This window comes from Salmo trutta, unplaced genomic scaffold, assembly GCF_901001165.1.
Source record: "Salmo trutta unplaced genomic scaffold, fSalTru1.1, whole genome shotgun sequence".
Lineage (NCBI taxonomy): Eukaryota > Metazoa > Chordata > Actinopteri > Salmoniformes > Salmonidae > Salmo > Salmo trutta.
Genome location: NW_021822911.1, coordinates 1085434 through 1098924, shown reverse-complemented (window position 1 = coordinate 1098924; position 13491 = coordinate 1085434). Strand labels below are relative to the sequence as shown.

The window sequence follows — 13491 nt, the reverse complement described above, 5'->3', positions numbered from 1 at the left end:
TAATGCCTTATTTTGGAAATTCGAATACGTGCCATGAATATCTGTAAAATTCGGTTTACTCCTTGCAGAAAAATCAAGCAGCAGTTTCTGTAGTGTAGTGGTTATCACGTTCGCTTTACACGCGAAAGGTCCTCGGTTCGAAACTGGGCGGAAACAGTGCTCTTTGACACGTGCAGTAGGTACTGTACTTTAAACAGAGAAAAGTTATTTTCATAAATTCTGTATTTTGGAACTTCGAATACGTGCCATGAATATCTGTAAAATTCGGTTTACTCCTTGCAGATAATTGTACCAGCAGTTTCTGTAGTGTAGTGGTTATCACGTTTGCTTCACACGCGAAAGGTCCCTGGTTCGAAACCGGGCAGAAACAACACTCATTGACACATTCAAGAAGTACTATAATGTTAACAGAGAATTTCATTAATGCCTTATTTTGGAAATTCGAATACGTGCCATGAATTTCAGTAAAATTCGGTTTCCTCCTCGTAGCTAAATGTAGCAGCAGTTTCTGTAGTGTAGTGGTTATCACGTTCGCTTAACACGCGAGAAGTCCTCGGTTCGAAACCGGGTGTAGACAGTGCTCTTTAACAAGTGCAGTAGGCACTATACTTTTAACAGAGAATAGTTATTTTCATTAATTCTGTATTTTGGAAATTCGAATATGTGCCATGAATATCTGTAAAATTCGGTTTACTCCTTGTAGATAAATGTAGCAGCAGTTTCTGTAGTGTAGTGGTTATCACGTTTGCTTCACATGCGAAAAGTCTTTGGTTCGAAACCGGTCGGAAGCAACGCTCAATGACACATTCAAGAAGTATCATAGTGGTAACAGAGAAATTCGTTAATGCCTTATTTTGGAAATTCGAATATGTGCCATGAATATCTGTAAAATTCGGTTTACTCCTTGTAGATAAATGTAGCAGCAGTTTCTGTAGTGTAGTGGTTATTATGTTTCCTTCACATGCGAAAAGTCCTTGGTTCGAAACCGGTCAGAAACAACGCTCAATGACACATTCAAGAAGTATCATAGTGGTAACAGAGAAATTCGTTAATGCCTTATTTTGGAAATTCGAATACGTGCCATGAATATCGGTAAAATTCGGTTTACTCCTTGCAGCTAATTGTAGCAGCAGTTTCTGTAGTGTATTGGTTATCACGTTCGCTTAACACGTGAAAGGTCCTCGGTTCGAAACCGGGTGGAAACAGTGCTCTTTGACACGTGCAGTAGGTACTGCACTTTTAACAGAGAAAAGTTATTTTCATAAATTCTGTATTTTGGAAATTCGAATACCTGCCATGAATATCTGTAAAATTCGGTTTACTCATTACAGATAATTGTAGCAGCAGTTTCTGTAGTGTAGGGGTTATCACGTTTGCTTCACACGCGAAAGGTCCCTGGTTCGAAACCGGGCGAAAACAACACTCATTGACACATTCAAGAAGTACTGTAGCGGTAACAGAGAATTTCATTAATGCCTTATTTTGGAAATTTGAATACGTGCCATGAATATCTGTAAAATTCGGTTTACTCCTTGCAGAAGAATCAAGCAGCAGTTCCTGTAGTGTAGTGGTTATCACGTTCGCTTCACACGCGAAAGGTCAATGCTTCGAAACCAGGCGGAAACAACAATCATTAACACATTCAATTAGTACCACAGAGAATTTCATCAATTGCTTATTTTGGAAATTCGAATACGTTCCATGAATATCTTTAAAATTCGGTTTACTCCTTGCAGCTAATTGCAGCAGTAGTTTCTGTGGTGTAGTGTTTATCACGTTCGCTTCACACGTGAAAAGTCCCTGGTTCGAAACCGGGCGGAAACAAAGCTCATTGACACATTCATAAAGTACTATAGCGGTAACAGAGAATTTCATTAATGTATTATTTTGGAAATTCGAATACGTACCATGTATATCTGTAAAATTCGGTTTACTCCTTGTGGCAAAATGTAGCAGCAGTTTCTGTAGTGTAGTGGTAATCACGTTTGCTTAACACGCGAAAGGTCCTCGGTTCGAAGCCGGGCGGGAACAGTGCTCTTTGACACGTGCAGTAGGGACTGTACTTTTAACAGAGAATAGTTATTTTCGTAAATTCTGTATTTTCGAAATTCGAATACGTGCCATGAATATCTGTAAAATTCGGTTTACTCCTTGTAGCTAAATGTAGCAGCAGTTTCTGTAGTGTAGTTGTTATCACGTTTGCTTCACATCCGAAAAGTCCTTGGTTCGAAACCGGGCAGAAACAACGCTCATTGACACATTCAAGAAGTATCATAGTGGTAACAGAGAAATTCGTTAATCCCTTATTTTGGAAATTTGAATACGTGCCATGAATATCTGTAAAATTCGGTTTACTCCTTGCAGCTAATTGTAGAAGCAGTTTCTGTAGTGTAGTGGTAATCACATTTGCTTAACACGCAAAAGGTCCTCGGATCGAAACCGGGCGGAAACTGTGCTCTTTAACACTTGCAGTAGGTTCCTTATTTTTAACAGAGAATAGTTATTTTCATAAATACCTAATTTTGGAAATTTGAACACGTGCCATGAATATCTTTAAAATTCGGTTTACTCCTTGCAGCTAATTGTAGTACTAGTTTCTGTGGTGTAGTGGTTATCACGGTCGCTACACACGCAAAAGGTCTCTGGTTCGAAGCCAGGCGAAAACAACGCTCATTGATACATTCAAGATGTACTTTCGCGGTAAAAGAGAATTTCATTAATGCCATATTTTGGAAATTCGAATACGTGCCATGAATATCTGTAAAATTCCGTTTACTCCTTGCAGATAAATCAAGCAGCAGTTAATGTAGTGTAGTGGTTATCATGTTCGCTTCACACGTGAAAGGTCCCTGGTTCGAAACCAGGCGGAAACAACGCTCATTGACACATTCAATTAGTACCACAGAGAAGTTCATGAATCCCTTACTTTAGAAATTCGAATACGTTCCATGAATATCTTTAAAATTCGGTTTACTCCTTGCAGCTAATTGTAGCAGTAGTTTCTGTGGTGTAGTGTTTATCACGTTCGCTTCACACACGAAAGGTCCCTGGTTCGAAACCAGCGGAAACAATGCTCATTGACACATTGAAGAAGTACTATAGCGGTAACAGAGAATTTCATTAATACCTTTTTTTGGAAATTCGAATACGTGCCATGAATATCTGTAAAATTTGGTTTACTCCTTGCTGAAAAATCGATCAGCAGTTTCTGTAGTGTAGTGGTTATCACGTTCGCTTTACACGCGAAAGGTCCTCGGTTCGAAACCGGGTGGAAACAGTGCTATTTGACATGTGCAGTAGGTACTGTACTTTTAACAGAGAAAAGTTATTTTCATAAATTCTGTATTTTGGAAATTCTAATACGTGCCATGAATATCTGTAAAATTCGGTTTACTCCTTGCAGGTAATTGTAGCAGCAGTTTCTGTAGTGTAGTGGTTATCACGTTTGCTTCACATTCGAAAAGTCTTTGGTTCGAAACCGGTCGGAAACAACGCTCAATGACACATTCAAGAAGTATCATAGTGGTAACAGAAAAATTCGTTCATGCTTTATTTTGGAAATTCGAATACGTGCCATGAATATCGGTAAAATTCGGTTTACTCCTTGCAGCTAATTGTAGAAGCAGTTTCTGTAGTGTAGTGGTTATCACGTTCGCTTAACACGCGAAAGGTCCTCGGATTGAATCCGGGCGGAAACAGTGCTCTTTATCCCTAGCAGTAGGTACTTTACTTTTAACAGAGAATAGTTATTTTCATAAATACCTAATTTTGGAAATTTGAACACGTGCCATGTATATCAGTAAAATTCGGTTTACTCCTCGCAAGATAATTGTAGCAGCAGTTTCTGTAGTGTAGTGGTTATCACGTTTGCTTCACACGCGAAAGGTCCCTGGTTCGAAACCGGGCGGAAACAAAGCTCATGGACACATTCAAGAAGTACTATAGCGGTTACAGAGAATTTCATTAATGCCTTATTTTGGAAATTCGAATACGTGCCATGAATATCTGTAAAATTCGGTTTACTCCTTGCAGAAAAATCAAGCAGCAGTTTCTGTAGTGTAGTGGTTATCACGTTCGCTTTATACGCGAAAGGTCCTTGGTTCGAAACCGGGTGGAAACAGCGCTATTTGACACGTGCGGTAGGTACTGTACTTTTAACAGAGAAATTTTTTTTTCATAAATTGTGTATTTTTGAAATTCGAATACGTACCTTGAATATCTGTAAAATTCGGTTTACTCCTTGCAGATAATTGTAGCAGCAGTTTCTGTAGTGTAGTGGTTATCACGTTTGCTTCACATGCGAAAAGTCTTTGGTTCGAAACCGGTCGGAAACAACGCTCAATGACACATTCAAGAAGTATCATAGTGGTAACAGAGAAATTTGTTAATGCCTTATTTTGGAAATTCGAATACGTGCTGTCGTGACGTTGTATTAGTTAATGTGACGACTGTTGCTCATCGAATGATTAACGGTTTATAATTACGTGATTAAATGAATTAAGCAATGAATCAAGCAATTATTAACTCATTAACCTGGGGCACCATGGGAACATTGTTTTGATTGAGTTTCTATTTCCCAAATTAACTCAAAGGATATCAGAATATCGATTACAACAGTCGCTAAATTAATCAATTTCCTCTACAGTCTCATAATCTGAAAGTCGTATAATCCGGGAATCTGCACGGACCCGGGCTTTACCACTGAATTTACCACACCAATCTTAGTTGATTATTTATTTACTAGCAAGCTAAAATGATGATAAAAATGCACATACACAAAACACAGTCTAGCTATTGATTAGGACTTAGTACAACGGGCCAACAAACTCTGGCGCTTGTTACCCAAAATGGGGATTTTAAAGAGAGAGAAAGAAAGGAAGTACACGAGAGAAATATACATTTGGGTTCATTTGTCAGCCATGCTTATTTAAAATTAGCCTTGCCCCGAACTGCCGCTCTTATGGGTCAGAATATAATGATGTAATTACGTGTTGTAGTTCTCAGGTGGGAAGCTCCGCGTGGGTCGTTTAGGCTTCTAAATGACGCACTTCTACGGCGCAACTCTCCGGTTGTCCTCACGATGTCAGTGTCCTTCTTGGCTAAGTGGTCTGATCCTCACCCTTGATCTGAAAGGGGTCTTCTGAGGACAGACAGCTCTGTAGCTCAGAGCTCACAGCTTCGGCTCGAATGGTGTCGATACCACGATTCAATCGAGAGTGGAGGCTGGGTGGTTCGGCTTGAATTCACCCGCTTAGACACAGCTACTCGTCCGTAGCTCGTGTAGAAAAATATTTCTTTGTCTTCAACCTTGTGTTTCGTTTTGGGGTTCGTCGACTTTGTTAGACCTTCGCTGCAGCTTGGGGTCAATAGTCTCCTATGTTAATTCTCCAATCTCCTGTCTTATACCCTCGGGTCAGAAGTGGGCGTAACAGCCTTTAGGGCGATTCTCTGGGCGGACCAAGTACAGGGGGCAAGGCTTAGATTTGGCTAAAAATCTGATTTTAGACACTAACTTCACATTTCATCTTTATCAAAACATTCTGTTTGATTTGGATATTTTCCAAACAGCGTACAATGTATAAACATCAGGCATATACTGGGAAAACTCTTAAAGGTACAATGTTTTCATAATAACGTCATCTCTTAACCTTTAAAAACCAATACAAAAGTTACATACATTTTAATATTCCATTTTTCGTCATAACCACCATTGTGGCTGACGGAAACCATTGTTCCAAAGTTCCTTTATTGCATGTTTAAGGTTCTGAGGCCAGTTCTCCATTGTTAGGACAAAGGAATTTCTCTGTATTATGGGCATGAGGTGTCATAAAACCCCCACATCTTCAGACCCCTAGATCTCTCCTCCTCTGTTGGGGGTTTGGGAGATAATCTGTAGGGTGGTGGTCTCCTGTATCCTGACCTGATCAGGACAGTCATGACAGTGCCATGAATATCGGTAAAATTCGGTTTACTCCTTGCAGCTAATTGTAGAAGCAATTTCTGTAGTGTAGTGGTTATCACGTTCGCTTAACACGCGAAAGGTCCTCGGATCGAAACCGGGCGGAAACAGTGCTCTTTATCCCTTGCCGTAGGTACTTTACTTTTAACAGAGAATAGTTATTTTCATAAATACCTAATTTTGGAAATTTGAACACGTGCCATGTATATCAGTAACATTCGGTTTACTCCTTGCAAAATAATTGTAGCAGCAGTTTCTGTAGTGTAGTGGTTAGCATGTTTGCTTCACACGTGAAAGGTCCCTGGTTCGAAACCGGGCGGAAACAACGCTCATTGACATATTCAAGAAGTACTATAGCGGTAACAGAGAATTTTATTAATGACTTATTTTGGAAATTCGAATACGTGCCATGAATATCTGTAAAATTCGGTTTACTCCTTGCGGAAAATCAAGCAGCAGTGTCTGTAGTGTAGTGGTTATCACGTTTGCTTCACACGCGAAAGGTCCCTGGTTGGAAACCGGGCGGAAACAACGCTCATTGACACATTCAATTAGTACCACAGAGAATTTGATGAATCCCTTATTTTGGAAATTCGAATACGTTCCATGAATATCTTTAAAATTCGGTTTACTCCTTGCAGATAATTGTAGCAGCAGTTTCTGTGGTGTATTGTTTATCACTTTCGCTTCACACACGAAAGGTCCCTGGTTCGAAACCAGCGGAAACAATGCTAATTGACACATTCAAGAAGTACTATAGCGGTAACAGAGAATTTCATTAATGCCTTAATTTGGAAATTCGAATACGTTCCATGAATATCTTTAAAATTCGGTTTACTCCTTGTAGCAAAATGTAGCAGCAGTTTCTGTAGTGTAGTGGTTATCACGTTTGCTTAACACGCGAAAGGTCCTCCGTTCGAAACCGGGTGGAAACAGTGCTCTTTGACATGTCCAGTAAGGTACTGTACTTTTAACAGAGAGAAGTTATTTTCATAAATTCTGTATTTTGGAAATTCCAATACGTGCCATGAATATCAGTAAAATTCTGTTTCCTCCTCGTAGCTAAATGTAGCAGCAGTTTCTGTAGTGTAGTGGTTATCACGTTCGCTTAACACGCGAAAAGTCCTCGGTTCGAAACCGGGCCGAAACAGTGCTCTTTGACACGTGCAGTAGGCACTATACTTTTAACAGAGAATAGTTATTTTCATAAATTCTGTATTTTGGAAATTCGAATACGTGTCAGTGTCCTTCTTGGCTAAGTGGTCTGATCCTCACCCTTGATCTGAAAGGGGTCTTCTGAGGACAGACAGCTCTGTAGCTCAGAGCTCACAGCTTCGGCTCGAATGGTGTCGATACCACGATTCAATCGAGAGTGGAGGCTGGGTGGTTCGGCTTGAATTCACCCGCTTAGACACAGCTACTCGTCCGTAGCTCGTGTAGAAAAATATTTCTTTGTCTTCAACCTTGTGTTTCGTTTTGGGGTTCGTCGACTTTGTTAGACCTTCGCTGCAGCTTGGGGTCAATAGTCTCCTATGTTAATTCTCCAATCTCCTGTCTTATACCCTCGGGTCAGAAGTGGGCGTAACAGCCTTTAGGGCGATTCTCTGGGCGGACCAAGTACAGGGGGCAAGGCTTAGATTTGGCTAAAAATCTGATTTTAGACACTAACTTCACATTTCATCTTTATCAAAACATTCTGTTTGATTTGGATATTTTCCAAACAGCGTACAATGTATAAACATCAGGCATATACTGGGAAAACTCTTAAAGGTACAATGTTTTCATAATAACGTCATCTCTTAACCTTTAAAAACCAATACAAAAGTTACATACATTTTAATATTCCATTTTTCGTCATAACCACCATTGTGGCTGACAGAAACCATTGTTCCAAAGTTCCTTTATTGCATGTTTAAGGTTCTGAGGCCAGTTCTCCATTGTTAGGACAAAGGAATTTCTCTGTATTATGGGCATGAGGTGTCATAAAACCCCCACATCTTCAGACCCCTAGATCTCTCCTCCTCTGTTGGGGGTTTGGGAGATAATCTGTAGGGTGGTGGTCTCCTGTATCCTGACCTGATCAGGACAGTCATGACAGTGCCATGAATATCGGTAAAATTCGGTTTACTCCTTGCAGCTAATTGTAGAAGCAATTTCTGTAGTGTATTGGTTATCACGTTCGCTTAACACGCGAAAGGTCCTCGGATCGAAACCGGGCGGAAACAGTGCTCTTTATCCCTTGCCGTAGGTACTTTACTTTTAACAGAGAATAGTTATTTTTATAAATACCTAATTTTGGAAATTTGAACACGTGCCATGTATATCAGTAACATTCGGTTTACTCCTTGCAAAATAATTGTAGCAGCAGTTTCTGTAGTGTAGTGGTTAGCATGTTTGCTTCACACGTGAAAGGTCCCTGGTTCGAAACCGGGCGGAAACAACGCTCATTGACATATTCAAGAAGTACTATAGCGGTAACAGAGGATTTTATTAATGACTTATTTTGGAAATTCAAATACGTGCCATGAATATCTGTAAAATTCGGTTTACTCCTTGCGGAAAATCAAGCAGCAGTGTCTGTAGTGTAGTGGTTATCACGTTTGCTTCACACGCGAAAGGTCCCTGGTTGGAAACCGGGCGGAAACAACGCTCATTGACACATTCAATTAGTACCACAGAGAATTTGATGAATCCCTTATTTTGGAAATTCGAATACGTTCCATGAATATCTTTAAAATTCGGTTTACTCCTTGCAGATAATTGTAGCAGCAGTTTCTGTGGTGTATTGTTTATCACGTTTGCTTCACACACGAAAGGTCCCTGGTTCGAAACCAGCGGAAACAATGCTAATTGACACATTCAAGAAGTACTATAGCGGTAACAGAGAATTTCATTAATGCCTTATTTTGGAAATTCGAATACGTTCCATGAATATCTTTAAAATTCGGTTTACTCCTTGTAGCAAAATGTAGCAGCAGTTTCTGTAGTGTAGTGGTTATCACGTTTGCTTAACACGCGAAAGGTCCTCCGTTCGAAACCGGGTGGAAACAGTGCTCTTTGACATGTCCAGTAAGGTACTGTACTTTTAACAGAGAGAAGTTATTTTCATAAATTCTGTATTTTGGAAATTCCAATACGTGCCATGAATATCAGTAAAATTCTGTTTCCTCCTCGTAGCTAAATGTAGCAGCAGTTTCTGTAGTGTAGTGGTTATAACGTTCGCTTAACACGCGATAAGTCCTCGGTTTGAAACCGGGCCGAATCAGTGCTCTTTGACACGTGCAGTAGGCACTATACTTTTAACAGAGAATAGTTATTTTCATAAATTCTGTATTTTGGAAATTCGAATACGTGCCATGAATATCTGTAAAATTCGGTTTACTCCTTGTAGATAAGTGTAGCAGCAGTTTCTGTAGTGTAGTGGTTATCAAGTTTGCTTCACATGCGAAAAGTCTTTGGTTCGAAACCGGTCGGAAGCAACGCTCATTGACACATTCAAGAAGTATCTTAGTGGTAACAGAGAAATTCGTTAATGCCTTATTTTGGAAATTCGAATACGTGCCATGAATATCAGTAAAATTCGGTTTACTCCTTGCAAGATAATTGTAGCAGCAGTTTCTGTAGTGTAGTGGTTATCACGTTCGCTTTACAAGCGAAAGGTCCTCGGTTCGAAACCGGGTGGAAACAGTGCTATTTGACACGTGCAGTAGGTACTGTACCTTTAACAGAGAAAAGTTATTTTCATAAATTCTGTATTTTTGGAAATTCGAATACGTGCCATGAATATCGGTAAAATTCGGTTTACTCCTTGCAGCTAATTGTAGCAGCAGTTTCTGTAGTGTAGTGGTTATCACATTCGCTTAACACGCGAAAGGTCCTCGAAACAAAACCTGGTGGAAATAGTGCTCTTTGACACGTGCAGTAGGTACTGTACTTTTAACAGAGAATAGTTATTTTCATAAATTCTGTATTTTGGAAATTCGAATACGTGCCATGAATATCTGTAAAATTCGGTTTTTCTCCTTGTATATTAATGTAGCAGCAGTTTCTGTAGTGCAGTGGTTATTACGTTTGCTTCACATGCGGAAAGTCCTTGGTTCGAAACCGGTCGGAAACAACGCTCAATGACACATTCAAGAAGTATCATAGTGGTAACAGAGAAATTCGTTAATGCCTTATTTTGGAAATTCGAATACGTGCCATGAATATCGGTAAAATTCAGTTTACTCCTTGCAGCTAATTGTGGCAGCAGTTTCTGTAGTGTAGTGGTTATCACATTCGCTTAACAAGCGAAAGGTCCTAGGTTCGAAACCGGGTGGAAACAGTGCTCTTTGTCACGTGCAGTAGGTACTGTACTTTTAACAGAGAATAGTTATTTTCATAAATTCTGTATTTTGGAAATTCGAATACGTGCCATGAATATCGGTAAAATTCAGTTTACTCCTTGCAGCTAATTGTAGCAGCAGTTTCTGTAGTGTATTGGTTATCACGTTCGCTTAACGCGTGAAAGGTCCTCGGTTCGAAACCGGGTGGAAACAGTGCTCTTTGACACGTGCAGTAGGTACTGCACTTTTAACATAGAAAAGTTATTTTAATAAATTCTGTATTTTGGAAATTCGAATACGTGCCATGAATATCTGTAAAATTCGGTTTACTCATTGCAGATAATTGTAGCAGCAGTTTCTGTAGTGTAGGGGTTATCATGTTTGCTTCACACGCGAAAGGTCCCTGGTTCGAAACCAGGCGGAAACAACGCTCATTGACACATTGAAGAAGTACCATAGTGGTAACAGAGAATTTCATTAATCCCTTATTTTGGAAATTCGAATACGTGCCATTAATATCTTAAAAATTCGGTTTACTCCTTGCAGCTAATTGTAGTACTAGTTTCTGTGGTGTAGTGGTTATCATGTTTGCTTCACACGTGAAAGGTCCCTGGTTCGAAACCGGGCGAAAACAACACTCATTGACACATTCAAGAAGTACTGTAGCGGTAACAGAGAATTTCATTAATGCCTTATTTTGGAAATTCGAATACGTTCCATGAATATCTTTAAAATTCGGTTTACTCCTTGCAGCTAATTGTAGCAGTAGTTTCTGTGGTGTAGTGTTTATCACGTTTGCTTCACACGTGAAAAGTCCCTGGTTCGAAACCGGGCGGAAACAAAGCTCATTGACACATTCATGAAGTACTATAGCGGTAACAGAGAAATTCATTAATGCCTTCTTTTGGAAATTCGAATACGTGCCATGAATATCTGTAATATTCGGTTTACTCCTTGTAGCAAAATGTAGCAGCAGTTTCTGTAGTGTAGAGGTAATCACGTTTGCTTAACACGCGAAAGGTCCTTGGTTTGAAACCGGGCAGAAACAGTGCTCTTTGACACATGCATTAGGTACTGTACTTTAAACAGAGAATAATTATTTTCATAAATGCCTTATTTTGGAAATTCGAATACGTGCCATGAATATCTGTAAAATTCGGTTTACTCCTTGCAGCTAATTGTAGCAGTAGTTTCTGTAGTGTAGTGGTTATCACATTCGCTTTACACGCGAAAGGTCCTTGGTTTGAAACCGGGCAGAAACAGTGGTCTTTGACACCTGCAGTAGGTACTGTACTTTAAACAGAGAATAATCATTTTCATAAATGCCTTCTTTTGGAAATTCGAATACGTGCCATGTATATCTGTAAAATTCGGTTTACTCCTTGTAGCTAAATGTAGCAGCAGTTTCTGTAGTGTAGTTGTTATCACGTTTGCTTCACTCCGAAAAGTCCTTGGTTCGAAACCGGGCGGAAACAACGCTCATTGACACATTCAAGAAGTATCATAGTGGTAATAGAGAAATCCCTTAATGCCTTATTTAGGAAATTTGAATACGTGCCATGAATATCGGTAAAATTCGGTTTACTCCTTGCAGCTAATTGTAGCAGCAGTTTCTGTACTGTAGTGGTTATCACGTTTGCTTAACACGCAAAAGGTCCTCGGATCGAAACCGGGCTTAACAGTGCTCTTTGACACGTGCAGTAGGTACTTTACTTATAACAGAGAATAGTTATTTTCATAAATACCTAATTTTGGAAATTTGAACACGTGCCATGAATATCAGTAAAATTCGGTTTACTCCTTGCAGCTAATTGTAGCAGCAGTTTCTGTAGTGTAGTAGTTATCACGTTTGCTTCACACGCGAAAGGTCCCTGGTTCGAAACCGGGCGGAAACAACGCTCATTGACAAATTCAAGAAGTACTATAGCGGTAACAGAGATTTTAATTGATGCCTTATTTTGAAAATTCGAATACGTGCCATGAATATCTGTAAAATTCGGTTTAGTCCTTGTAGCAAAATGTAGCAGCAGTTTCTGTAGTGTAGTGGTTATCACGTTTGCTTAACACGCGAAAGGTCCTCGGTTCGAAACCGGGCAGAAACAGTGCTCTTTGTCACGTGCAGTAGGTACTGTACTTTTAACAGAGAATAGTTATTTTCATAAATTCTGCATTTTGGAAATTCAAATACGTGCCATGAATATCTGTAAAATTCGCTTTACTCCTTGCAGCTAATTGTAGCAGCAGTTTCTGTAGTGTAGTGGTTATCACGTTCGCTTTACACGCGAAAGGTCCTCGAATCAAAACGGGTGGAAATAGTGCTCTTTGACACGTGCAGTAGGTACTGTACTTTTGACAGAGAATAGTTATTTTCATAAATTCTGTATTTTGGAAATTCGAATACATGCCATGAATATCTGTAAAATTCGGTTTACTCCTTGCAGATAATTGTAGCAGCAGTTTCTGTAGTGTAGTGGTTATCACGTTTGCTTCACATGAGAATGGTCCCTGGTTCGAAACTGGGCGGAAATGATGCTCATTGACACATTCAAGTATTACTATAGCGGTAACAGAGAATTTCATTAATGCCTTATTTTGGAAATTCGAATACGTGCCATGAATATCTGTAAAATTCGGTTTCCTCCTCGTAGCTAAACGTAGCAGCAGTTTCTGTAGTGTAGTAGTTATCACGTTCGCTTAACACGCGAAAAGTCCTTGGTTCGAAACCGGGCGGAAACTGTGCTCTGTGACACGTGCAGTAGGCACTATACTTTTAACAGAGAAAAGTTATTTTCATAAATTCTGTATTTTGGAAATTCCAATACGTGCCATGAATATCAGTAAAATTCGGTTTCCTCCTCGTAGCTAAATGTAGCAGCAGTTTCTGTAGTGTAGTGGTTATCACGTTCGCTTAACACGTGAAAGGTCCTCGGATCGAAACCGGGCGGAAACAGTGCTCTTTAACACATGCAGTAGGTACTTTACTTTTAACAGAGAATAGTTATTTTCATAAATACCTAATTTTGGAAATTTGAACAAGTGCCATATATATCAGTAAAATTCGGTTTACTCCTTGCAAGATAATTGTAGAAGCAGTTTCTGTAGTGTAGTGGTTATCACATTTGCTTAACACGCGAAAGGTCCTCGGTTCGAAACCGGGTGGAAACAGTGCTCTTTGTCACGTGCAGTAGGCACTGTACTTTTAACAGA

General features: G+C 39.7%; 9 non-coding genes across 9 annotated transcripts; all 9 read left to right on the top strand.

Moving 5' to 3' along the window:
* The first annotated feature begins 83 nt into the window (after positions 1-83).
* On the top strand, positions 84-156 carry trnav-uac (transfer RNA valine (anticodon UAC)). The gene has a single exon. It is a non-coding gene; the product is annotated as a tRNA-Val (tRNA).
* A 141-nt stretch (positions 157-297) lies between these two features.
* Positions 298-370, top strand: trnav-cac (transfer RNA valine (anticodon CAC)). Its single transcript has one exon. It is a non-coding gene; the product is annotated as a tRNA-Val (tRNA).
* Positions 371-3204: 2834 nt separating this feature from the next.
* On the top strand, positions 3205-3277 carry trnav-uac (transfer RNA valine (anticodon UAC)). Its single transcript has one exon. It is a non-coding gene; the product is annotated as a tRNA-Val (tRNA).
* A 348-nt stretch (positions 3278-3625) lies between these two features.
* trnav-aac (transfer RNA valine (anticodon AAC)) lies at positions 3626-3698 on the top strand. Its single transcript has one exon. It is a non-coding gene; the product is annotated as a tRNA-Val (tRNA).
* A 142-nt stretch (positions 3699-3840) lies between these two features.
* Positions 3841-3913, top strand: trnav-cac (transfer RNA valine (anticodon CAC)). The gene has a single exon. It is a non-coding gene; the product is annotated as a tRNA-Val (tRNA).
* A 134-nt stretch (positions 3914-4047) lies between these two features.
* Positions 4048-4120, top strand: trnai-uau (transfer RNA isoleucine (anticodon UAU)). Its single transcript has one exon. It is a non-coding gene; the product is annotated as a tRNA-Ile (tRNA).
* A 5453-nt stretch (positions 4121-9573) lies between these two features.
* On the top strand, positions 9574-9646 carry trnav-uac (transfer RNA valine (anticodon UAC)). The gene has a single exon. It is a non-coding gene; the product is annotated as a tRNA-Val (tRNA).
* Positions 9647-11473: 1827 nt separating this feature from the next.
* trnav-uac (transfer RNA valine (anticodon UAC)) lies at positions 11474-11546 on the top strand. Its single transcript has one exon. It is a non-coding gene; the product is annotated as a tRNA-Val (tRNA).
* Positions 11547-12313: 767 nt separating this feature from the next.
* Positions 12314-12386, top strand: trnav-aac (transfer RNA valine (anticodon AAC)). Its single transcript has one exon. It is a non-coding gene; the product is annotated as a tRNA-Val (tRNA).
* The last annotated feature ends 1105 nt before the right edge of the window (positions 12387-13491 follow it).